Genomic DNA, 25,270 nt, shown 5'->3' on the forward strand with positions numbered 1-25,270 from the left:
ACTCCATCGGTTTATGGCAACTGTGCAGTTTGGAGAATGCTCGTCCAATGTGAACTCACCGCAGATCTTATTGGTTCCTAACCAGGTGGCCAAGTGGTGATTCTTGACAAAGGCAGGAATACGATTAGATTTGAGGTCAGACAATCTTCTTTGTAGTAAGGTAAGCACAAAGTTTGCATACATACTACAGGTGACTGCTTTAGAGACATTCTGCTGTGCATACTCTTGGTTGTTTTCACCAATAATCTAATTGACCTTATCCAAGATGGACTGCATGGCTGCTACTAACTCTTGAGTGAATAACAGCATTTTACCTTGATCATGGATTAGGTCCCCGCTTTGCTCTTTTAATTTGGTTGCCTCCACATGAATTCATCATGTTCCAACATAGATTTGATATCTATATGATTCAGGCCTAGTTGAGGTCAATAGGAATGTTAAGGCAGGGGCATGGTTGAAGTTAACATGGATGGAGAACCATGTCTGAGGACAATACATTTGGGCCCTCACGGCACTCCACTCGAATGAAATTCAACCCTCTGGCCTCAAAAGGAATTTAGATGCATTAGAAAGTTTTCATCAGAAGGTTGCCCAGGATAATACTAGGCTGTAGGGGACGAAATTATGAAGAAAGGCTCAAACAACTGAATTTATTTTGATTAGAGAATAGAAATCTGAGGGCAGACACGATACAGATACTCAAAACAATGAATGGTATAGATAAGGTTGAAGTAGACAAGCTTTTTAATTGGACATCGCAAAGCCAGTCTGCTTTCACCTCTGTAATATCACCCGTCTCTGCCCCTGCCTCAGCCCATCTGCTGCTGAAACATCCATGTTTTTGTTACCTCTAGACTTGACTATTCCAATGCTCTCATGGCCAGCCTTCCATCTTCCACCCTCCATGAACTTGAGCTCATCCAAAATTCTACAGCCCATATCCTAACTAAGACCAAGTTCCTTTCACCGATTGCCCCATTGGCTCCCGGTCCACCAATACCTCAATTTGAAAATTCTTATCCTCATGTACAAATTCCTGCACAGCTTCGCCCCTCTCTATCTCTGTAACATCTACCAGCCCCACAACCCTCTGAGAATCCTGCTTTCTTTCAATGCTGGCCTCTTGTGCAGTCCCCACTTCCTTTGCCCCACAATTTGCGGCTGTGCCTTCAGCCGTCTAGGCCCTAAGGTCTGGAATTCGCTCCCCAAACCTCTTTGCCTCTCAAACTCTCTCTCCTCCTTTAACTAAACATTTGGTGACTTGTACTCTTTGGCTTTGGATACATCTTTTGTTTGATTATACTCCTGTGTGGAGCCTTGGGATGTTTTACTACACAGGATTACATAGGATATATGGCACAGAAACAGGCCATTCGGCCCAATCAGACCATGCCAGCGTTTATGCTCCACTCGAACCTCCTCCTGTCTTTCCTCATCTAAATCTATCCTCATTACCCTCTATTCTCTTCTCCCACATATGCTTGTCTAGCCTCCCCTTAAATGTATCTATACTCTTTGCTTCAACCAATCCCTGTGTTAGCAAGTTCCACATTCTCACCACTCTTTGGGTAAAGAAGTTTCTTCTGAATTCCCTATTGGATTTCTTGGTGACTATCTTATATTGATGGCCTCTAGTTATGCTCTTCCCCACAAATGGAAACATTCTCTATCAACTCTATCAAAACCTTTCATAATTTTAATGACATCTATTAAGTCACCCCTCAGCCGCCTTTATCAAGAGAAAAAAGACCCAGCCTGTTCATCCTTTCCTGATATGTAAACCCTCACATTTCTGGAATCATCTTTGTAAATCTTCTCTGCACCCTCTCCAGTGTCTCTATATCCTTTTTATAATATGGCGACCAGTTGTAAGGCTGGAGGAGGTTACAGAGATAGGGAGGGGCGAAGCCATGGAGGGATTTGAAAATAAGGATAAGAATTTTAAAAGTGAAGCATTTCTTAACCGGGAACCAATGCAAGCACTGGGATGATGGATGAATAGGACTCGGTATGAGTTACGATACAGGCAGCAGAGTTTTGGATGAGCTTATGTTTATGGTGGGTGGAAGATGGAAGGCCTGCTATGAGTGTATTGGAACCATCCAGCCTCGAGGTAACAAAGGTCAGATGAGCTGAGGCAGAGGCGGAGTCGGGCGATGTTACGGAGGTGGAAATAAGCAGTCTGAGAGATGGTGCAGATATGTGGTCGGAAGCTCATCTTGGGGTCAAATACAATACCAAGACTGCAAACAGTCTGATTTAGTCTCGGACAATTGCCAGGGAGAGGGATGGAGTCAGTGGCTAGGGAACAGAGTTTGTGGTGGGGTCTAAAGACAATAGGCTAGAACCTCCACTTTTTTTGCCTGCTTAACGCCCACTTAACGCCCATTGTACCGCTGAAATGACGTATAACGCCCATATATCGCCCATTTTGGCACAAAATGGAAATTGGTGGGCATTTTTCGAAAACTTATCGCTGAGCGTTACTTTCCCCATGTGCTTAACGGTGAGAAAAACATTTTTGGGACGGAATCAACAGAATGGGCGAATTCAATGCCCATAATATCGCCTAGCATTACCTTCCCCATGGAATTAATGTCGAGATTCAATATTAACGCCCGGTGACTGTTTTTTGTCGTAAAGAGCATATTTACCCAAACTAGCGGCCATGGAGATCGCCCATCGTCAATTTCACCACCTCGCACACATTTCGCCCACAATATCGCTCGCTCAAAAAACTGCCCACAAAAAGTGGAACTAACCGGAACGAATCACAGCGCTATGGACACCATGTTGTAGATCACATGTCGCGTCCTTTAAAAGGCTGCTGTGCTTCAACCTCGGTGGAGTTCGGATGTATTCTGTAGGTCGTTGGAGTTGATATGTGCATCTCTAAAAATATCTTGACCACACTGCGACTGGAATTGAAGAGGTGTGTTCGTCCGGACATTCATTGTTTGTGACCAATCAGTGGAAAACAGAGAGCTACTGCAATGGGGTCTGTCCTTTCTCAGCCTCTTTGGTGACCAAATACATGCAGCAGACTCAACATCGCCGAAGGAACGCTGCACTGCATTTTGTGCCCAATGTATGAAGTGACAGACAGATGAGGAAGACCAGACGTTACACCCCCCGCAAGTACAAGGAGAAGTATTCTTACTTCGACTTGCCTGACACCACCTGCCTTTGAAGACTGCGCTTCCACAAAGAGGTTATCACTGAGGTATGCCAGCTGATAAGGGCAGATATGCAGCCTGTCAGCACCATCAGAACTGCACTTTCCGTCGAGGTCAAAGTCACTGCGGCACAGTCGTCCTATGCCTTGGGTTCTTTTCAGGTCTCAGCTGGCGACATTTGCGGACTTTCTAAGCATGCCACACATCGCTGCATTAGACAGGTCACTGAAGCCCTGTACATTTGCAGAAGGGACTTGATCAGCTTCCCTATGACCAGGGAGGCACAGAGTGAGAGGGCTCTAGGATTCTCCAGAATTGCAAACTTCCCCAAGGTGCAGGGAGCAATAGACTACATGCACATCGCAATGCAGACAGCTTTTCAGGATGCTGAGGTTTTCAGAAGCCACAAGGGATTCCACTTCCTGAATGTCCAGCTGGTTGTCGACCACCAGCAAATTATACTGGCAGTGAATGCTCAATTTCCGGGCAGCATCCATGATGCTCACATCCTGCGTGAGAGCACAGTATCTGACTTGTTTAACAATCAGCCACAAGGTCAATGCTTGGGGACAAAGGATATGGCTTCGCCACCTGGCTGATGACACCCCTGCATGACACCCACACAGAGGCTGAGTGGCGATACTACGAGAGCCACAGGGCCACTCACAATATCGTGGAGTAAACCATTGGAGTGCTGAAGCAGCGTTCAGATGCCTGGACCACTCAGGAGGCAAGCTCCAATACCACCCGAAGCAGGTAGCTCAATTCGTGGTGGTCTGCTCCATGCTACACAACTTGACTATCAGGAGGGGACAAGAATTGCCTGATGAGTCTGACATCATCAGAGAGAGAGAAGAGGAGGACGAAGAGGCGGACGCTGACATCGGCCCAGACAATCAGGCTGACGCTCAAGCCATGCCCCCGCCCCCCCTGTAGATCGCATGAAAGGGCCCTTGGTGGCATGATAGATGCAAGAACCTTACGTCAGGAGCTCATCAATGATTGTTTTGCCTTAAAAAACATTGGCTGACACACTGCTGGGTGTGTGGGTCATACATCAATGATGGGTATCACCTTGGTGACAGTTAAAGTTTAAGTTGATTGAAATTAAGTGTGATTATACCCTTTGATGTTAAGGAATCACCAGCGTGTAATGGTGTAATTATCTGAGCCAATGTGCTGCAAGGTTTTGTTAAATAAAAAACATTTAAACCGAACGTTGGTCTGAAATCATCAGTATTTCTGTACAAACCAACCCTTCCCTTCCCCCCCACCCCCCGCCCCGCTTCTCCTCCCCACCTCTACCCCTTCACCTTACCCTCCTGACTCCAAGCCGCCTGGCCGAGGAGGTCCTCAGGCGATGCTTCTTTGGGGGCGGGAGAGATGACGGCCGAAGCGCTGCTTGGACAGATACGGGAGCGGACGGTCCCGAGGTGGGAGCGTGGTCCGAGCCAAAAGGAAGATGTTGCTGCTGGCTCTCATGTGATTGGCAATGGGGGTGCGTCACCTTGGGGTGCAGTGCCGCGCTCCGGGACTACTGGGAGCCCTCTGCCACCAATTTTCCTGGCTACCAGCTCCAGAGTCTCCTCCATCCCTTCCATTTTATGTGTTATTTGTTGGACAAAAACTTGGTGCCAACTATCTACTTGGTGCTCAGTGGACTTTTTGCTGCTGGTGAATCTCCGTCTTTCCTTCCACAACAGCCAAACAAGCACACACCACAGCCACACACGCTTTCAATGCCTCTGAGCTCCCCCTCTCTCTGTCTCCTCTTCTGCACATGCACCTTTGACCTCCTGAATCGCGGGAATCGAGTTGTACCATGCCGTTGCTAAGGACAGCCATACTTTACGGCAGAAGGTCAGAAAAACTTAATGCTACTGCTCATTTGATATTGCTCACGTATCAAATGTAAACTAGGTATTTGGAGAATGGGCGAGAAGCCGGCGATCTGAAAACCCTTTTTTGATGCCCATGCCGGAAATAACGCCCATTTTTGGGCGATAAGCTCAAAAGTGGAGGTTCTAGCCCTATGACTTTGGTTTTCCCAAGATGTAATCCTTCTATTTCTGAACTATTCTTTACTATAGTTTTATTTGTCTCTCCCTGTTCTCTTTGCATCTTGTTTCTCCTCTCTAATGTTTCAGCCTGGTGCCCTGCCAAATTAATTTAAATCCACCCCCACAAGTACGTTGGTCCCAGGTCTGTGGAGGTGCAACTCACCCACCTTAACAGATCCCTCCTGTCCTAGAAATAGTCCCAGTATCCCAGAAATATGAAGGTCTTGGTCCAGCACCATTTCTCCAGCCATGCATAAACCTGTTTTAGCCTACAATTGCTGTACTCACAAACAACGTGCACTGGGAGTAAACTAAAAATTACTATCTTTGAGGTCCTGTTTTTGAACTTCCTCCTGAGCTTCTGAAACCCTGGCTGTAGGATATCAACCCTTTTCCTTCTTTTGTCATTGTTTCTCACATGGATCCCCTCTAAATGTTGTGCACCCGCTCAGTGATGTCCTTTACCATGGTCCCAGGGAGACAACACACCATGTGAGACTCATAGTTACAAAAACGCCTGTCTGTCCTCCTGAATCCTCTATAACCATTGTATTCCTCCTGTGCCCTCCTTCATCTTATGGTGCCACTGCACTCCTTCAAGTTGTTGTTATTTTACAGAAAGCAATACACTGTCAAAAAATGAGGTTGCCCCTATTTTCCTAAATTGGCTCATCCAAAATTGGCAGTGGCAGAAAGCTGATCAAAAGTAGAATATTAAGACCCTGTTAATATTTCCATCCCGACATAAATTTCCTCCCACCCCACCACCCCACTTGGCTAGCTGGTCTCCACCTTTTCCCTGACTGTTATAAGTAAATGCTATCATGGAGACAGGACCCACAAGCCAACCCATTTCCCTGCTTATTGCCATTTACTCTACCAACTCCAAGGATCATGAGGCGAAAATGTGGCAGTGTAGTGGTGGTAAGCACTCTAACCTGCAAAATGAAGGTGATAGCATCGGAGTGGTCTTCCCTCCTTCCCTATGGGCCCAATACATTTGCCTTTTAGATCTCTTTTCCAGCCGAGGCCTGAAAGTAAATTGTACCTTTCCTCTTCCAGGTTCTTCCACTCCCTTTAAATGTCCTGCCTCTTCTCCGGGCACTGCAGCAGTGCCTGAATTTTGTAACCTTATGCTCACCCAATAAGCCATGGGGAAGCAGTGTAAAAATTATTCCACATGTCAAGCTGTTTAGAAAATGAGCAGCATACATTGTCTTATCCTAATCTCAAGCAATCATCCAACTTAAGGTCCACAAAGCAATACAAACATGATGGAGGAACTAACAGAAGAGAGCCAAAGCATTGGCATTTTGCCGGAATACACATCAACATGCATCTCCCAAATTCAAGAACACATGTTCATGTTGAATGGATGTACCGTTTCACTGGCAAGATAACTTTGACAATAAAACTACTTTTGATTATTTGTGGAGCTAATAATGTCCAATTATTAAAGCAGTCTGAGAAAGAAACACTTTTTTCGGTTATAAAAATGTGGAAAACAATTGACTGAAAAGCAGTTTCAGCATTCCCACAATACTGATATTTTCCCAGCAGCATGGTAATACAAGTGTATATAATTTTTGATACAACTTCTGTCTCTGATGTGCTGTCTTCTGAATAACCAAATGAATCTGCCAGCTGTACACAGCTTGTCTGCTACCTTGCTGCTTGAATAATTCTCATTATAATAATTGTTGCTTAATGTTCCCATGATCTGTTGCTCAGAGGAAACATTTGTGCTTTCCTTAATATCTTCATGGACTGGTAAAGGCCCTCAACAGTCATTTATCCATCCTTTAAAAGACTTCCTACGCTTCACAGTCCAGGAGTTAAGCAAAGGTTACTGGTCTGCTAATGCTTATTTTATTACACAACACAAACGATAATTTTCTTTTGCATTCTCATCATCTGCAAATCAGCAGCTGGAATAGACATCTGTGGTAGAAGTGATCATGAATTTGCATGAGATGTGATTTTGTTTTATAGAAGGCTCATTTTGATTAATGGCAGTAACAACTAAAAATCATTGTTTACATAAATTCTGTACAATGGCTGTCAACAGATGAATATCTGGTGCTATGACCTACGGGCCCATGATTCAAAAAATAGAAAAGAGTCAGGAGGTATTAGCCATCTTCATATGGCAGGCTTCTCAGCAGAGAATTACCAAAAGAATAAATTACACTTGTTGGAAAGTATTTGTTTTTTTTCCGTTTTTGGTAATCTATAGAGTATGCACTTGTATAGATGTAAATAGATTAAAGGCAATTACTCTGCTGAGGAAAATGTTATTTTGTAAAAACAATTGCACTGTGTTTATTATATATGCAAAGAGTGGATTCTGAAGAGGCACTATATTATCAGTTAAACCTGAACCATCAATTATTCTTTCTCCAGATTTGGTCTGAAAGGTTTGTTAGGCACAGAATATGCTCCAGGCAAACTTCAAGCAGAGTCCAGCAGAGCGACAAGTGTATTGTTCTTATATTACATATAATGGCATGCAATACTGATTTTGATAGAGTAACTTAGAAAAAACATTTATTCAACAAAATAATTGTATCTTTGCATTCATTTCTCATTTAAAATAAGTGCATGGAATGTTGGAAAATCAGATGGTTTGAAGCACCTGCCTATTATATTCTTTTCAGTGCAAAGAAAATTGTATGATTCCTTTACAGGATAGTGTTATGTATGTTAACTGGGTTTTACCTGCCACCGGAGGGCGCGACTGTTCGAGTCCTAATGGTCACGGGCAGACACGTGCAAGCTGTGTATATAATGTTGGCAGCCATGTTGAATCCTCACTTTGAGAATAAATAAACTGGAGTGTCATGCCTGAACGAGCTCATCGTACTTAGCCTCGTGCAGTTATTCGATACTTAACAATTGGCGATGAGTTAAAAATACGAACTTTCACCTAGCCATGTCTGTTGGAATTTTGGAGAGATTCGTGGAAGGGGAAGACTGGGAGGATTTCACTGATCGCCTCGACGAGTACTTCATAGCCAACGGATTGGAAGGAACCGATAACACAATTAAACGCGGGGCGGTTCTCCTCACCGCTTGTGGCTCAAAAAGTTATGGCCTTATCAAGAATCTACTCTCACCGACTCAACCAACAGATAAGACTTACGATGAACTGTGTACGCTGGATCGGAACCAGTTTAAACCAAAGGAAAGCATCGTCATGGCGAGGTATTGTTTCTATACGCACAATCACTCCCAGGGCCAGGAAGTGACGGAATTTGTCGCCGACCTGAGACATCTCGCTGGACCGTGTAACTTCAGAGCTGTGTTGGAGGAAATGCTGCGGGACTTTTTCATGCTTGGCATTGGCCACGAGGTCATCCTTCGAAAGCTGCTGGCTGCTGAATCTCTAGACTTGAGCAGGTTCATCACGATCGCCCAGGCATGCATGTCCACGGACGAAAACTCGAAACAGATATCTTCCCAGCATCGAAACTCACCGGCAAGTAATGTGCAGAAAATAATATCGTCCCCAGGTAGAGTTGCACATGGTAGGGCTCACTCGTTCACATTCGTACGATCTGTAACTGCTCAAAGTCCGCCATTGGGAGTGAATCAAATCTTGCCTTGTCATTGCAGGGAGCTATCATTGGGCCCATCAATGCTGATTCAAGCAATATGTGTGCAAAGGCTGTGCAACAGAAGCAAAAGACAGAAAGGAGAAGAGTAAAAGTGGAGGGAAGAGAAACCCAAGGCAAAAAACAAAATTCTAAAGGTTCAAAGTGTGTTAAAAAGGCAAGCCTAAAGGCTCTGTGCCTCAATGCGAGGAGTATTCGGAACAAGGTGGACTAATTAACTGTGCAGATAGCAGTTAACGGATACGATGTGGTTGGCATCACGGAGACGTGGCTCCAGGGTGACCAAGGCTGGGAACTCAACATCCAAGGGTATTAAACATTTAGGAAAGATAGACAGAAAGGAAAAGGAGGCGGGGTGGCATTGCTGGTTAAAGAGGAAATTAATGCAATTGTAAGGAAAGACATTAGCTTGGATGATGTGGAATCGGTATGGGTGGAGCTACGGAATACCAAAGGGCAGAAAACTCCAGTGGGAGTTGTGTACAGACCTCCAAACAGAAGTAGTGATGTTGGGGAGGGCATCAAACAAGAAATTAGGCGTGCATGCAATAAAGGTGCAGCAGTTATCATGGGTAACTTCAATATGCATATAGATTGGGCTAACCAAACTGGAAACAATATGGTGGAGGAGGATTTCTTGGAGTGCATAAGGGATGGTTTTCTCGACCAATATGTCGAGAAACCAACTCGGGGGAAGGCCATCTTAGACTGGGTGTTGTGTAATGAGAGAGAATTAATTAGCAATCTCGTTGTGCGAGGCCCCTTGGGGAAGAGTGACCATAATATGGTGGAATTCTACATTAGGATAGAGAATGAAACAGTTAATTCAGAGACCATGGTCCAGAAGTTAAAGAAGGGTAACTTTGAAGGTATGAGGTGTGAATTGGCTAGGATAGATTGGCGAATGATACTTAAGGGGTTGACTGTGGATGGGCAATGGCTGACATTTAGAGACCGCATGGATACAAGAATCGTACATCCCTGTCTGGCGTAAAAATAAAAAAGGGAAGGTGGCTCAACCGTGGCTATCCAGGGAAATCAGGGATAGTATTAAAGCCAAGGAAGTGGATACAAATTGGCTAGAAATAGCAGTGAACCCAGGGACTGGGAGAAATTTAGAACTCAGCAGAGGAGGACAAAGGGTTTGATTAGGGAAGGAAAAATAGAGTACAAGAGGAAGCTTTCAGGGAACATTAAAACGGACTGCAAAAGCTTCTATAGATATGTAAAGAGCAAAAGGTTAGCAAAGACAAACGTAGGTCCCCTGCAGTCAGAATCAGGGGAAGTCATAACGGGGAACAAAGAAATGGCAGACCAATTGAACAAGTACTTTGGTTCGGTATTCACTAAGGAGGACACAAACAACCTTCCGGATATAAAAGGGGTCAGATGGTCTAGCAAGAAGGAGGAACTGAGGGAAATCCTTCTTAGTCGGGAAATTGTGTTGGGGAAATTGATGGGATTGAAGGCCGATAAATCCCCAGGGCCTGATGGTCTCCATCCCAGAGTACTTAAGGAGGTGGCCTTGGAAATAGCGGATGCATTGACAGTCATTTTCCAACATTCCATAGACTCTGGATCAGTTTCTATGGAGTGGAGGGTAGCCAATGTAAACCCACTTTTTAAAAAAGGAGAGAGAGAGAAAACAGGAAATTATAGACTGGTCAGCCTGACATCGGTAGTGAGTAAAATGATGGAATCAATTATTAAGGATATCATAGCAGCGCATTTGGAAAGAGGTGACATGATAGGTCCAAGTCAGCATGGATTTGTGAAAGAGAAATCATGCTTGACAAATCTTCTGGAATTTTTTGAGGAAGTTGGGTGGCAGTGTGAGCTGCGAGGAGGATGCTATGAGGCTGCAGATTGACTTGGATAGGTTAGGTGAGTGGGCAAATGCATGGCAGATGAAGTATAATGTGGATAAATGTGAGGTTATCCACTTTGGTGGGAAAAACAGAGAGACAGACTATTATCTGAATGGTGACAGATTAGGAAAAGGGGAGGTGCAACAAGACCTGGGTGACATGGTACATCAGTCATTGAAGGTTGGCATGCAGGTACAGCAGGCGGTTAAGAAACAAATGGTATGTTGGCCTTCATAGCAAGGGGATTTGAGTACAGGGGCAGGGAGGTGTTACTACAGTTGTACAGGGCCTTGGTGAGACCACACCTGGAGTATTGTGTACAGTTTTGGTCTCCTAACTTGAGGAAGGACATTCTTGCTATTGAGGGAGTGCAGCGAAGGTTCACCAGACTGATTCCAGGGATGGCGGGACTGACATATCAAGAAAGACGGGATCAACTGGGTTTGTATTCACTGGAGTTCAGAAGAATGAGAAGGGATCTTACAGAAACGTTTAAAATTCTGGTGGGTTCAGACAGGTTAGATGCAGGAAGAATGTTCCCAATGTTGGGGAAGTCCAGAACCAGGGGTCACAGTCTAAGGATAAGGGGTAAGCCATTTAGGACTGAGATGAAGAGAAACTTCTTCACCCAGAGAGTGGTGAACCTGTGGAATTCTTTGCCACAGAAAGTTGTTGAGGCCAATTCACTAAATATATTGGAAAAGGAGTTAGATGTAGTCCTTACTACTCGGAGGATCAAGGGGTATAGCGAGAAAGCAGGAATGGGGTACTGAAGTTGCATGTTCAGCCATGAACTCATTGAATGGCAGTGCAGGCTAGAAGGGCCGAATGTTCTACTCCTGCACCTATTTTCTATGTTTCTAATAATGAGGCACCTTCAGCGAATGTGTCTGCAACTGAGCAAGCATGCTGTGACACACCATGTGGCTGACGATGAACGATCCAGCGTGGATCAAGTGGCACAGGCAACTCAACCCGAGGGACAGGATGAAGAAGTGTGTGGGTTACATTCTTTTACCAAAAGTCCTCTGATAATGCTGGAAGTTAAATTAAATGGGGTTCCAATATCCGTGGAATTGAACACGGGTGCGAGTCATTCAATAATGAGCCAGAGGGCTTCCGAAAAGCTGTGGGATACTAAGGCAAAATGACCCAAACTGAGCCCAGTCAATGCGAAGCTGCGTACCTACATCAAAGATCTCATACCAGTCATTGGCAGCGCAGCAGTAAAGGTATCGTACGATGGAGCTGTGCATGATTCCTCATTGTGGATCGTTCCAGGCAATGGCCCAACGCTGCTCGGCAGGAGTTAGCTTGAGAAAACTGACGAGTACAGTGAACCGAATAGCGCCTTTCAGAGGCAAGGCTGCTGCCCCGAGTCCTGCAACCCTGAGTCTGCCACATGGGGCCAAACAGCTAGCCCCGTGCTGGCACTGTGGAGGAAATCACAGGGATCACCAGTGCCGATACAAAGACTATACTTGCAAAGGCTGTAACACTAAAGGTCATCTCCAGCGAATGTGCAGAAGAAATTTTAGTCACCGAGTCACTGAAGGGTTGGCCGATCACCCGGGCTCCAGTGCTGATAAAGACGAAGAGAGAGTCTATGAAGTGGCTCAGCCCCTGGAAGAGGTGTACGGAGTGTATACCTGCTCCACTGAGAGCTCTTGTGGAAAATGGAAGTAGAAATCAACGGTGTTCCAGTCTCAATGGAGGTCGACACAGGGGCAAGCCAATCACTAATGAATCAGGTGGCCTTCAAGAAACGCTGGGACAACCCCGCCAAACGACTCAAAATGCTCCCAATCTATCCAAAGCTGCGCACTTATACAAAAGACACCATCCCAGTCGTTGGCAGCATGGATGTCCAGGGGTCCCATGGCGGTGCGATACCGAAGCTACCTTTGTGGATTGTTGCTGGTGATGGCCCAACGCTGCTGGGAAGAAGATGGATGAAGCAAATCCAAATCTGTTGGAGCTGGGAAGACTCCAGGCGCCAGTGATCGACGTCCTATGCGGCCCCAAACTTGAATCCATCACAGAACCTGGAAATTCTACCATCCAACTTGACTGCATGGTGCCGACACAGACTGCACAACTCAAAGGCGAAATGATCCAACCTGAACGACCAGACCTCACCTTCCTGGCTCTAGTGGCAGGACTCTGAGGGAAGAAGATTTGCACAGAAGGTAGATTCCCGGCCTCTGTGGCCGAACCTGGGGAGAAAAGGATCACCACAGCCTACCTCGTGGAGAGAAAGAAGATGGCGCCCGCAGCATGAGGTGAAGCACCTGAAATCAAGATGGCCACGACCAGACCTCAAGGGGCAGCGTTGAGGGAGCAACACGTGATGCCGAGCAGCGAACCAGATTGGGGTAAAGATTGTAAGGCCCTTTTAAAAACATACATAGAAACATAGAAATTAGGTGCAGGAACAGGCCATTCAGCCCTTCGAGCCTGCACCACCATTTAATAAGATCATGGCTGATCATTCACCTCAGTACCCCTTTCCTGCTTTCTCTCCATACCCCTTGACCCCTTTGGCCGTAAGGGCCATATCTAACTCCCTCTTGAATATATCTGATGAACTGGCCTCAACAACTCTCTGCAGTAGAGAATTCCACAGATGAACCACTCTCTGAGTGAAGAAGCTTCTCCTTATCTTAGTCCTAAATGGCTTACCCCTTATCCTTGGACTGTGAACCCTGGTTCTGGACTTCCACAACATCGGGAACATTCTTCCTGCATCTAACCTGTCCAATCCCGTCAGAATTTTATATGTTTCTATAAGATCCCCTCTCCTTCTTCTAATCTCCAGTGAATACAGGCCCAGTCGACCAGTCTCTCAAATGTCAGTCCTACCATCCTGGGAATCAGTCTGGTGAACCTTCGCTGCACTCCCTCAATTGCAAGAACGTCCTTCCTCAGATTAGGAGACCTTAACTGAACACAATATTCCAGGTGAGGCCTCATCAAGGCCCTGTACAACTGCATTAAGACCTCCCTGCTCCTGTACTCAAATCCCCTAGCTATGAAGGCCAACATGCCATTTGCCTTCATCACCGCCTGCTGTACCTGCATGCCAACTTTCAATGACTGATGTACCATGACACCTCGGTCCCCTTTTCCTAATCTGCTGCCATTCAAATAATATTCTGCCTTCCTGTTTTTGCCACCAAAGTGGATAACCTCACATATATCCACATTATACTGCATCTGCCATGTATTTGCCCACTCACCTAACCTATCCAAGTCACCCTGCAGGCTCTTAGCTTCCTCCTCATAGCGCACACCGCCACCCAGTTTAGTGTCATCTGCAAACTTGGAGATAATACACTCAATTCCTTCATCTAAATCATTGATGTATATTGTAAATAACTGGGGTCCCAGCACTGAGCCCTGCGGCACCCCACTAGTCACTGCCTACCATTCTGAGGAGGACCCGTTTATCCCTACTCTCTGCTTCCTCTCTGCCAACCAGTTCTCTATCCACGTTAGTACATTACCCCCAATACCATGTGCTTTAATTTTGCACACCAATCTCTTGTGTGGGGCCTTCTCAAAAGCCTTTTGAAAGTCCAAATACACCACATCAACTGGTTCTCCCTTGTCCATTCTACTAGTTACATCCTCAAAAAATTCTAGAAGATTTGTCAAGCATGATGTCCCGTTCATAAATCCAAGCTGACTTGGATCGATCCTGTCACTGCTTTCCAAATGCGCTGCTATTTCATCTTTAATAATTGATTCCAATATTTTCCCCACTACTGATGTCAGACTGTAAGGGGTTCTCAGGGAGTGTTGTTGTGCCTTAGGTGTCTCTCTCTGGGCTTCTGCCCTCACAGCTTATGCCTAGCCTGTGAGCTACCCTGAGTGCTGCAAGAGCACCCCTGGAGAGACTGTGTCCACAGCTTATGAAGGGGGTTTTGAGACTCGTGCATCCCCACAGCTTATGCGTAGCCTGTGAGGCACCTGTGAGTGTCAAACACTCCTAACCCCTTCTTCCCTCGCCTGTGACACCCAGTTGAGCGTTTTCGAGGTGCTCCTAGCTTCCCTTACACTGTTCTGACATAAGACTCACGATCAGGAGATGTAATACAATGGAACTGAGACAAGGTGATTCCAAGAGGAACTTAGGCTTCCAATTTATTTGACAAGGTTTATCTCAACAAACAGCAATACATCAACAAAACAATCCCCCTAAATCCCACTAAACGGACACAACGAAAATTTTTACACAAGTTTAGCAACCTCCCACCTTTCCTGGCCTAACTGAGTTGGGAGTTCCGGGGACCAGAGGTTATACTCACTACTGTGCCTTCTGCAGTCTGGTGGTTTGTTTCTTCTATCTTCGGTGTCTTCAGACACTGGTTTTCCTTCAGTGTCGAGAGGCTTGCTGGTTGTTGGATCATGAGGGCAGGGAACCACACACACTACGTCAAAAATCCCTTTTTATAGCCAGATTATCCAGTCCGCCTTTCCTGCTGAAATCGATTCTTCCCATTGGTGGACTTTTGTGATTTTGAAAAATGCAACAGTTTTAGATTATTGCGGGTTTTTTCCACTGATGTTAACTTACTCAAGGTTTGAGTGGGTGTTGATTGCGTTGGCCTCCTGTAGCCATTGTGTAGGCCCTTGGTTTGTTTTAGGTTCCCTAGTTTTCTGAAGGTCTGCATAATTTCCTTCCATAGTGTAAACATGGGGAAGACAATAGCCCGATAATGGCTGTGAGTCAGTCCCACAGTTTTAGAGCAAGTGCTCTCCCATTGGCTTGAAAGCCCCATGCTTCGGGCTGACTCTGTCCCACCATTGGCCCTCCGGTGTCCTCCCCCGTCCAATTATTGCTCTGCCAAGGTCAAACCATCTTGGTTTCAATTCACAGCACAGACCGATCCCACAGCAATTTTCCTTCTGGGTAAAATGAGGGGGTTTTCATCCTCCCTTACAAGACTAACTGGTCTATAATTCCCTGTTTTCTCTCTCCCTCCTTTTTTAAAAAGTGGTGTTACATTAGCTACCCTCCAGTCCATAGGAATTGATCCAGAGTCGATAGACTGTTGGAAAATAATCACCAATGCATCCACTATTTCTCGGGCCACTTCCTTAATACTCTGGGATGCAGACTCTCAGGCCTTGGTGATTCATCAGCCTTCAATCCCATCAATTTCTCTAACACAATTTCCTGACGAATAATGATTTCCTTCAGTTCCTCCTCCTCGCTAGACCCTCGATCCCCTCGTATTTCCGGAAGGTTATTTGTGTCTTCCTTCGTGAAGACAGAACCAAAGTAGTTGTTCAATTGGTCTGCCATATCTTTGTTCCTCATTATCAATTCACCTGATTCTGACTGCAAGGGACCTACGTTTGTCTTCACTAATCTTTTTCTCTTCACATATCTACAGAAGCTTTTGCAGTCAATTTTTATGTTCCCAGCAAGCTTCCTCTCATACTCTATTTTCCCCCTCCGAATTAAACCCTTGTCCTCTTCTGCTGAATTCTATATTTCTCCCAGTCCTCAGGTTTGCTGCTTTTTCTGGCCAAATTATATGCCTCTTCTATGGATTTAACACTATCCCTAATTTCCCTTGTTAGCCACGGTTGAACCACCTTCCCCGTTTTATTTTTACTCCAGACAGGGATGTACAATTGTTGAAGTTCATCCATGTGATCTTCAAATATTTCCAATTGCCTATCCACCGTCAACCCTTTAAGTATCATTCGCCAGTCTATTCTAGCCAATTCACATCTCATATCATCGAATTTACCTTTCCTTAAGTTCAGGACCCTAGTCTCTGAATTAACTGTATCATTCTCCATCTTAATAATGAATTCTACCATATTATGGTCACTCTTCCCCAAGCGGCCTCGCACAACAAGATTGCTAATTATTCCTTTCTGATTACACATCACTAGGATGGCCAGCCCTCTAGTTGGTTCCGCGACATATTGGTCGAGAAAACCATCCCTAATACACTCCAGGAAATCCTCCTCCACCGTACTGCTACCAGTTTGGTGAGCCCAATCTATATGTAGATTAAAGCCGCCCATGCTAACTGCAGTACCTTTATTGCACGCATCCCTAATTTCTTCTTTGATGCTGTCCCCAACCTCACTACTACTGTTTGGTGGTCTGTACACAACTCGCACTGGCGTTTTCTGCCCTTTGGTATTCCGCTGCTCCATACAAATTCCACATCATCCAAGCTAATGTCCTTCCTTACTATTGCATTAATTTCCTCTTTAACCATCAATGCCACCCCGCCTCCTTTTCCTTTCTGTCTATCCTTCCTGAATGTTGAATACTCCTGGATGTTAAGTTTCCAGCTTGGTCGCCTGCGCAGTTAATTCATCCATCTTATTATGAATACTCCTTGCATTGAGGCACAGAGCCTTCAGGCTTGTCTTTTTAACACACTTTGTTCCTTCAGAATTTTGCTGTAATGTGGCCCTTTTTGATTTTTGCCTTGGGTTTCTCTGCCCTCCACTTTTACTTTTCTTCTTTCTATCTTTATCTTCTGCCCCCATTTTGCTTCCCTCTGTCTGTCTGCATAGGTTCCCATCCCCTGCCATATTAGTTTAACCCCTCCCCAACAGCACTAGCAAACACTCCCCCTAGGACATTGGCACCAGTCCTGCCCAGGTGCAGACCGTCCAGTTCGTACTGGTCCGAACCGGTTCCAATGTCCCAGGAACTTGAATCCCTCCCTCCTGCACCACTCCTCAAGCCACGTATTCATCTTAGCTATCCTGCAATTCCTACTCTGACTAGCACGTGGCACTGGTAGCAATCCTGAGATTACTACCTTTTGAGGGCCTGCTTTTTAATTTAACTCCTAGCTCCATAAATTCAGCTTGTCAGACCTCATCTTGTTTTTTACCTATATCGTTTGTACCTATATGCATCACGACAACTGGCTGTTCATCCTCCCCCTCCAAAATGTCCTGCAGCTGCTCCGAGACATCCTTGACCCTTGCAGCAGGGAGGCAACATACCATTCTGGAGTCTCGATTGCGGCCGCAGAAGCGTCTATCTATTCCCCTTACAAAATAATCCCCTACCACTATAGCTCTCCCACTATTTTTCCTGCCCTCCTGTGCAGCAGAGCCACACATGGTGCCATGAACTTGGCTGCTGCTCCCCTCCCCTGATGAGTCTTAAATCTAGTCTGCTCTTTTTCAAAGCAGTCTCCAGCTCTGAAAGCTGAACTGGCTTCTGCACATAAAGAATGCTAAAAGTACTTCAGCACTAACACAAATGGCTCAGCAGACCAGGGAAAGGTCACCCAGGGTCTTGGACAGTGAATGCTTGCTTTGTGCAGATCATCATCATCATCATAGGCAGTCCCTCGGAATCGAGGAAGACTTGCTTCCATTCCTGAAGTGAGTTATTTGGTGGCTGAACAGTCCAATACGAGAGCCACAGACCCTGTCACAGATGGGACAGACTTTCGTTGAGGGAAGGGGTGGGTGGGACTCGTTTGCTGCAGCTCCTTCCGCTGCTTGCGGTTTACCTCTTCACGCTCTTGGCGTTGAGATTCGAAGAGCTCAACGCCCTCCCGGATGCACTTTCTCCACCTAGGGCGGTCTTCGGTCAGGGACTCCCAGGTGTCATTGGTGCTATTGCGGAGACATTGTTGGTGATATATCTCCAGCGACTTGAGGTGTCTTCTGTACATCATCCATGCCTCTGATCCATACAGGAGGGCGGGTATTACTACAGCCTGTCGACCATGAGCTTGGTGGTAGATTTGAGTGCCTGGTCTTCGAACACACTTTTCCTCAGGCAGCCGAAGGCTGCACTGGCGCATTGGAGGTGATGTTGAGTCTCCGCATCAGTGTCTGCTTTGTGCAGAGGGCCAATACTTGATGTGAGGTTCTCTACCCACAGGGGGCCAGGGGGCCCTCCAGAGAGAAGGACGTGGGACCAGATCGCCGAAGTGATCACTGCCAGCAGTGTCCAACCTGGCTCCAAAGAAGTGCCCGAAGAGGTTTTATGGCCTCAGACAAGTGGCCAATGTCATTAAATGCTTCTTCAAAAGCCATCTCCTACCAACTGTACCATGAGCCTCACACACTGCTCAGTGCACGATCCTCCCTCCATCACTCACCTACCAACAATCTCTATCAAGCAGTGGAACTGAATATCAGGCACTGAGTATAACAGATGGCCGATCTCATACCACCCGTTTTGCGCCACCACCCAAGACGAATTTCTCGGCCAGTGTCTCTGTTCAGCACTTGACTGCTTTACATTTTTTGTTTCAAAATTCGGCATCGGATTTTTTGTTTCAAAATTCGGATGCTGGGCGACAAAGCTTACGACATCGCTACCTGGCTCATGACCCCCCTCCGGACCCCTGAGACAGAAACCGAGCATCGTATCAATAATAACCATGTAGCTACATGCAATTTCATTGAAAAGACAATTGGAGTCTCAAGCAGCACTTCCAATGCCTGGGCCACTCTGGAGGCTGCCTGCAATACTCCCCTCTGAAGGTCACTGAGTTTGTTGTGGTGTGCTGCATGCTACACAACTTAGCCATCATGAGAGGATAGGAATTGCCAGTGAAGACTGCAGGACCACCTGAGGAGAGCGGGGAGGAAGAGGAGGACGAGGACAATGACGAGCTGTCTGGCGATGAACCTATGCCACCACCATCACCACCACCACAGGGGAGGCCTCGTAGAGCTTTTGCCACTGCAAAAGTCTTACGTCAGCTGTTCATAAATCAACGCTTTGCTTGAAAAGTGAAAGGCACGTTTCACCTATGTTTGCCCACTCTATCCCACCATGTTGACTTTTACCCCTCTTATTCTACAAATGAGACACTGCACAAGAATGGTTAAGGTGAACAAAAGATTTTTATAAAACATTGTTAAATTTATGAAACATTTTTACATTGTTGAAACTTGGTAAACTTTAATTTTGAAACTTAAAAACATTTTTTACTTGAAATAATTTGTAAAAATGTTATAAAATAACCAAAACAACCAGGAACAAAACAACAAGAACCACCCCCCGCCCTCTGCACCGAACTTCTATTTAACTGTGGCCACCTTTCCGCCCACTGATCTTAACCCCCACCCTCTCGCTTCTTGCCCCTACCTCTCCCCCTGTGGGCACCAAGACAGTGTGCAGCAAGGCACGCAGGGCATTGCTGTTGTTTGGGGAGAGACAATGGAGAGCCCCTAGAGAAGCTTGGGGTATGGAAGGCCTGGCTTCTGAGTCGGAAGGTTCTTGCTCAGCCTCACCACTCACAGGTGCTGTCGGTCTGGGTGATATGAAACTTAGGACTGCAGTGCCAAAAGTCAAGATCATCAATTGCCGCAGGGCATTGACAGCCTTGGTGTTCTCCCGGATTGCAGCAGCAATCTGCGACATGTCCGCAGATTGTGCGGCGATGTTGCCGGAAATGCCACCCAGGGCCTGGAGGAGTTCTCGACTGAGTTCAGTGTTCTCCCTTGACAGTCCCAACATGTCCAGGTGTGCATCTGCCTGTCTTTCAGCAAACTGGCTTTCCGGACTCAACCTCCGCAGAGACAGTATACGGGGTTCAACTCTGGGGGTGCGTTGCTGCACACGACTTGGACCCGTTGCCTTGGATGGGACAAAGCCTGTAAAAGAGGCTTCCTCCGAGGAACTTGTGGCCGTAGCTAAAACACTTGCTGACTGTATTGCCCCCTCCACCCCCAACATCTCCTCCACCCCCATTAACAACACTTGAGGATGTTGTTCCTCCCATGTAGAGTCCTCAGCACGCCCATCATCTTCTTCTTTGACACACACACGCTGGGCTGAGGTGGAAGCTTGCCTCAGACGATGTGGTGCCTTAGAATCCTCATCTGCAAAATAGAACACAACAGACAAGTGGTTAGCAGCAGGGGAGGGGGCAGGGTGACATGAGTAAGGTCACATCGCACAGGCTTATTTGAAGGACCACCACTACTGCATTATATGTCGTTGAGAGACACTGCATCACATACCCGAATCCAAGTCCACAGACACTACATGACATTACCCCAACCCAGCCCGGGGTTTTTGCAGGACTTACCCTCTGTTCCGACCATGGGGTCAGCACCCACATGGGTAGCTGATCTCCCATGGGCACCGATTAAGCCAGCCGTGCGTTCCTCTAGGTCTGTCAAGGGATGGGTATTGGGTGGTCCACTGCCTCCATCGCTGCTCATGTCGATTGTGACAGCTTTTCCTGCAAAGATGATAATGGGAATGGTTACCAGAGTGCCATTCTGCTATCGTGGTTCATGAGGAAGACATTGACATGCAGGAACATCTTTTAAGATGTCAAAAATCAGTCTTAATAATAGGTAACGATCATTCATGACAAATAAGGTGCAACAGTAAGCCAACCTACAGCAACATGTGACAGATTTACAATTTAAGTAATCAACGAGTGCATGAATAAAAATATTACTCAGCCTCACCACCCTTCAATGGTCATTCCACCTCTTCCTGCATTGTTGGTAGTCCCTAGGAATAACATCTGCTGAGGACACCTCCTCAGCAACAGCATTCCAAAATCTTCTTACAACAGGTGGGGAGAAGTTTACCTCAACCCCTCCTGTTAAACTCCCCTCATCTACTCTGTGGCTGCAATAAGAGCCTCATTGGCATCAAAACATAATTTTCAGGTCCTCTGCCTGCTCTGATCAATGTGCTGCATGTTGTCTGTGTCTGAAAAATTTTGAATTGAGAGCTGGGTGCACTGCGCATGCATGGCGCACCCTGACACTTGACCTGAATCGCGTGAAAAATAAATCGTAAAAAAAAATTTGCGCATGCACAGAGGGTCAGTTTTTTTAATCAAATCGCTGAATTCAGCTCAGGCGCACAAATCCCGTCGTGCAAGACCGGATTTTACTGCTACCGCTACCGCTGATCACTGTCTGACGGATTTTGCGGCCTTCCGTCATGGCAGTATTCCGGCGGTAAAAAAAAATCTAAATCCTCAAATACCGCCCAAAAGCTGGTCATAGCATTAATATCCGAATTTTTAGCCCCAGGTTTCTTGCTGCCTTTATCAGACTGTCGGTGCTAAAGAGCTTTCAGATAGATACAGGTTGTCCTCATGTTTTTTGAAAATCGATGAATTTTCAGCAGTTAAACATCCATCAACTCCTATATACTATTTGACATAGAATGTGCCATGCAAGACTAATCTCTGCTGAAGGCTTTTCTTTCACTTTCACTTTAACTGGTAGTTCTGTTGGATCGGGCATGGGACTCCATGTGCCAAATGTTCGTGAGGGCATTTGCAGTGAGATCAAACCACCGTCGCCACCATGGCTACTCAGTCAAGCCCATGATTCTCTCAATTGTTGTATAGTTTCCTGCTTCCTCTCACTAATGTGTCATGTACAGCATCTGCAACAAAGTTGAATACTTTGCTCACAAATGATTTACATAAGAACGTAAGAAATAGGAGCAGGAGTAGGCCACCTGGCCTGCTCCGCCATTTAAAACGATCATGGCTGATCCGATCATGGACTCAGGTCCACTTCCCTGCCCGCTCCCCATAACCCCTTATTCCTTTATCGGTTAAGAAACTATTTATCTCTGGCTTAAATTTATTCGATAACCCAGCTTCCACAGGTCTCTGAGGCAGCGAATTTCACAGATTTACAAACCTCTGAGAGAAGAAATTCCTCATCATCTCAGTTTTAAATAAGTGGCCCCTTATTTTAAGATTATGCCCCATAGTTTGCCCCTATCAGTGGAAACATCCTCTCTGCATCCACCTTGTCAAGCCCCATCATAATCTTATATTTTTTTATAAGATCACCTCTCATTCTTCTGAATTCCAATGATTAGAGGCCCAACCTACTCAACCTTTCCTCATAAGTCAACTCCCTCATCTCCGGAATCAACCTAGTGAACCTTCTCTGAACTGCCTCCAAAGCAAGTATATCCTTTTGTAAATATGGAAACCAAAACTGTACACAGTATTCTAGGTGTGGCCTCACCAATACCCTTTATAACTGTAGCAAGACTTCCCTGCTTTTATCCTCCATCCCCTTTGCAATAAAGGCCAAAATACCATTGGCCTTCCTGATCACTTGCTGTACCTGCATACTAACCTTTTGTGTTTCATGCACCAGGACCCCCTGGTCCCGCTGTACTGCAGCACTTTGCAATTTTTCTCCATTTGAATAATAATTTACTCTTCAATTTTTTCTGCCAAAGTGCATAACCTCACACTTTCCAACATTATACTCCATCTGCCAAATTTTTGCCCACTCACTTAGCCTGTCTATGTCATTTTGCAGGATTTTTAGTGTCCTCCTCACACATTGCTTTTACTCTCATTTTTGTATCGTCAGAAAACTTGGCTACATTACACTCAGTCCCTTCATCCAAGTCGTTAATACAGATTGTAAATAGTTGGGGTCCCAGCACTGATCCCTGCGGCACCCCACTAGTTACTGATTGCCAACCCGAGAATGAACCATTTATCCCGACTCTCTGTTTTCTGTTAAGTTAGTCAATCCTCTATCCATGCTAATATATTACCCCGTGAACTTTTATCTTGTGCAGTAACCTTTTATGTGACACCTTGTCAAATGCCTTCTGGAAGTCCAAATACACCACATCCACTGGTTCCCCTTTATCCTCCCTGAGCATTACAACTATTTTAGTTCTCTACAACTATTTTAGTCCCTGTTCATTACATCCTCAAAGAATTCCAGCAATTTTGTCAAACATGACTTCCCCCTTCATAAATCCAAGCTGAGTGCCTGACTGAATTTTGCTTTTCCAAATGCCCTGCGACTGCTTCCTTAGTAATGTACTCCAACATTTTCCCAACCACAGATGTCAAGCTAACTGGTCTATAGTTTTCTGCTTTTGTCTGCTTCCTTTTTTAAATAGGGGCATTACATTTGCAGTTTTCCAATTTGCTGGGATCTCCCCAGAATCCAGGTAATTTTGGTAAATTACAACCAATGCATTCACTATCCCTGCTGTTACTTCTCTTAACATCCTAGGATGCATTTAGAAGTGAATGAAGGAAGTTGAAGTCGAAGTCGCTACAGTGGACTGTCCAATTTTGTGGTGAAAATGCCTCTGTAATGCTAGATTCCATCACCTTTGTATCTATCCCGTTACAATATGCATTTATTAATGGTTAAATGTTCTGTCTATTCCTCATAATCAATAAGGCTCTTGAAATGTTATAGTTAAGCATTTATAGATTTATTAAGCAGATATGACTTACAATAGTACTTAAGCACTTAAACACTTAAATATATAATACTTATAACCACACCAGACAATCATAATTGGAGAATTAAACATGTTATAACTATGAGCTCAGCATTCAGGTCGATGAAAGCTTCAAATCCAAATCTACATATGCTACATTTTGGACCTTTCTGAGCATCAAATGACTTATCAAAAATGCCCTTATGAGGCATACTCAGCATGTCGTGATCACGCCTTATTCACAGTCAATTCTACTTCTGTAAGCTACAAGATACATGACCAATGGGTGATTTACAATGGGGTCATTTTAACATGGGTGGGTTGGGGTCGGGTGGGATGTTGACATTTTTTAAGATGCTGTTTGTGCGAAGCAAACGGCAGAGCGGCATTAATCGACAAGCGAAAAGCAATTTTTGGAGATGCGCAACTCACACCATATCTCTTAATACTCTGAACTTGCTTACCGATTTAAACATTAACAATGGCATGCGTCGTGCATGTGCTGTTATTTTTTTCTGCAAGTTCGGCCCCAATATAACAGAGCCAGAACAGACACAATGGACCAAGTGGCCTCGGTTGGCACTGATACAACCATGTGGAAATTTGTCACTGTTTCTTTTCCATCTTGAATCATCATACAATAGTAATTTATAATTGTCAATTTACACTATTTCAAGTGACAAAATAGTTGTCATATGAAATGCACTCAAGAAATTAAATAAAATGATGTTTCTGTTTTTTCAGTCACTGCTTTAATAATGTTAGTCCCCTCAAGAATGGCACATTGCAAATATTTCAGGTCACTGCTGGGAGAAGGGAGAGGTGGAGAATGGTTTGTATAATTTGCAAGTCATTGCATTGTGTTTGTTCTGTGATCCATAGTGCAAATGAAGTCTAGCTCTGCTACAAGTGAAATGAAATACAGATAGAACTCATACTGCATACTTTTAATAAACCTGTTTGCTTCAATTAAGATTATAAAGCAATGTTTACATTCATGACTGTTTACCACAAAGTAAAAGTAGACAAGGAAGTAATAGAATCCTGTAGTCATCAGTCTTTAATGTGCATGCGCCTGCACCAAGTCATGATTTCACCAGAAGGATGAAGCATTTGTAGCATAGTTACTGTAATAAACCATGTATGAACATTAATATGTATACTAGCAATGTGTGTTTAATGTGCAGTTGTTTTGTAAACTGGATTACATAGAAATCATGGTACATCACTGAGCCTTAATTCGGTAAAATATCACGTGCTCTATTCTGGATGAGACAGCTTGATGAAATAGCTGTAGGAAGCCATTTAGCAAAATGTGGCAATGCTAATAACT

Source organism: Pristiophorus japonicus, chromosome 10 (genome assembly GCF_044704955.1).
Source record: "Pristiophorus japonicus isolate sPriJap1 chromosome 10, sPriJap1.hap1, whole genome shotgun sequence".
Lineage (NCBI taxonomy): Eukaryota > Metazoa > Chordata > Chondrichthyes > Pristiophoridae > Pristiophorus > Pristiophorus japonicus.